Genomic DNA, 2,718 nt, shown 5'->3' with positions numbered 1-2,718 from the left:
ATTGTTTTTTTACCGCTGAGTAGTATTCTAGCATGTATATATTCCACAGTTTCTTCATCCATTCTTCCACTGAAGGGCATCTAGGTTGTTTCCAGGATCTGGCTATTACAAATAATGCTGCTATGAACATAGATGAGCATATGCTTTTGTTGTATGATTGGGCATCTCTTGGGTAGATTCCCAATAGTGGAATTGCTGGGTCCTGGGGTAGGTTGATCCCGAATTTCCTGAGAAACCGCCACACTGCTTTCCAAAGTGGTTGCACAAGTTTGCATTCCCACCAGCAATGGATGCGTGTACCCCTTACCCCACAACCTCTCCAGCAAAGGTTATTATTGGTGTTTTGGATTTTAGCCAATCTGACAGGTGTAAGATGATATCTCAAAGTTGTTTTGATTTGCATTTCCCTGATAGCTAGGGAGGTTGAGCATGACCTTAAGTGTCTTTTGGCCATTCGAACTTCTTCTGTTGAGAATTCTCTGTTCAGTTCAGCGCCCCATTTTTTAATTGGGTTAATTGGCATTTTACCGTCTAGTCTCTTGAGTTCCTTATATATTTTAGAGATCAGACCTTTGTCAGTTGCAGGGTTGGTGAAGATCTTTTCCCAGTCAGTAGGCTGCCTTTGTGTCTTAGTGACGATGTCCTTTGCTTTACAGAAGCTGCTCAACTTCAGGAGGTCCCATTTATTCAATGTTGCCCTTAATGTCTGTGCAGCTGGGGTTATGCGTAGGAAACGGTTCCCTGTGACCATTTGTTGTAGAGTACTTCCCACTTTCTCCTCTATCAAGCTCAATGTGTTCAAATTAATATTGAGGTCTTTAATCCATTTGGACTTGAGTTTTGTGCATGGTGATAGATATGGATCTACTTTCATTCTTCTACAGGTTGACATCCAGTTATGCCAGCACCATTTGTTGAAGATGCCCTCTTTCTTCCATTGTGTACTTTTGGCTCCTTTATCAAAAATCAGGTGTTCATAGGTTTGTGGTTTAAGATCCGGGTCTTCTATCCGATTCCATTGGTCAACCTCTCTGTTTTTATGCCAATACCAAGCCGTTTTCAATACTGTAGCTTTGTAATAGAGTTTGAAGTCAGGGATGGTAATGCCTCCAGAAGAACCTTTATTGTATAAGATTTTTTTGGCTATCCTGGGTTTCTTGTTTTTCCATATAAAGTTGATTATTGTCCTCTCAATCTCTGTGAAGAATTTTAATGGGACCTTGATTGGGATTGCATTGAATCTATAGATTGCTTTTGGTAGAATTGCCATTTTTACTATGTTGATCCTCCCAATCCACGAGCAGGGGAGATCCTTCCATTTTCTGGTATCCTCTTCAATTTCTTTCTTCAAAGACTTAAAGTTCTTGTCAAATAAATCCTTCACTTCCTTGGTTAGAGATACTCCCAGATATCTTATGCTATTTGTGGCTATTGTGAAAGGTGATACTTCTCTGATTTCCCTCTCTGCTTCCTTATCCTTTGTGTATAGGAGGGCGACTGATTTTTTGGAGTTGATCTTGTAACCTGCCACGTTACTGAAGGCGTTTATCAGCTGTAGGAGTTCTTTGGTGGAGTTTTTGGGGTCGCTTATGTATACTATCATATCATCTGCAAATAATGAAAGTTTAACTTCTTCCTTTCCAAATTGAATCCCCTTGATTCCCTTATGTTGTCTTATTGCTATTGCTAGAACTTCAAACACTATATTGAAGAGATAAGGAGAGAGTGGACAGCCTTGTCGTGTTCCTATTTCAGGATTTTTTTATAAGAACTTAATATTGCAAGGGGAAAACACCAGATGCATGGATTCTCTTCTATCACTGTTCAGGATTGATACTGTGTCCTGTGGAATGTCAGGTCACAGCAAAACACCCTTAAAGCAACACCTACTACCCATTATAGAGGATCAGATCTCCATAAAATTTAGTGTTCTGTATGAGCTTATCTCAGCATTTCATCTTATCTGTTCTTCTTGGTAATGTGTAAAATAGAGCACTTGCTAATTAGCAACTATCCTCATTATACTTCAATAATCTATTTGGTTCTTATTTAAGAAGGCAAAAATTCTTCATGTTGATCAACCACCACTTTGCAACTGGAGGAAGAAGATAGGAGTGTGCTTTGGAAACTCACTGCTCCTTCATGCATTCTTTTTAATTAAGTATACAGTAGCATTTATTCTTACTTAGAATTGGAGAGGATGATTTACAGTTGCCAAAAGGCATACCTAAGATCATAGCATTAATCAAACCAAAGCATTTAGATTTCTCATGGAGGTGAACTTGTGCTATAGGGACATGCAAAGTCAGGCATTGATATCAGCTATACTCTTCAACAACACAATCCTGGAAATCATAGCTTCACATATCATTGTGTAATTTGTTAAGAAATTTACTCAAACTAAGCAGTCCTCAGCAAAGCACAGAGGATACCTGTGACACCCATGTATCCCAAACACTGTAGGAGATCATCTTGTGTTTTTGTGTGTCAGGATTCTATGAAAAGCTTATGATTTTAGTGAAGGCTATTGGAACAGAAGTAGACTATGAAATTGGAGTCAGTGATTAATGATTAATTTATTAACCTACCCCTCAGATCGATTTCATGAATATTAAATGTATTGCTGGACAAGTTATGTTAATAGTAAACCAACAGACTTTTTGTCATCATCTAGGAATTTGATGTTAATTTTATATGTGATCAAATATTTTTCCTTCA

This window comes from Arvicola amphibius, chromosome 7, assembly GCF_903992535.2.
Source record: "Arvicola amphibius chromosome 7, mArvAmp1.2, whole genome shotgun sequence".
NCBI lineage: Eukaryota > Metazoa > Chordata > Mammalia > Rodentia > Cricetidae > Arvicola > Arvicola amphibius.
Note: the sequence above shows the minus strand (reverse complement) of the source record.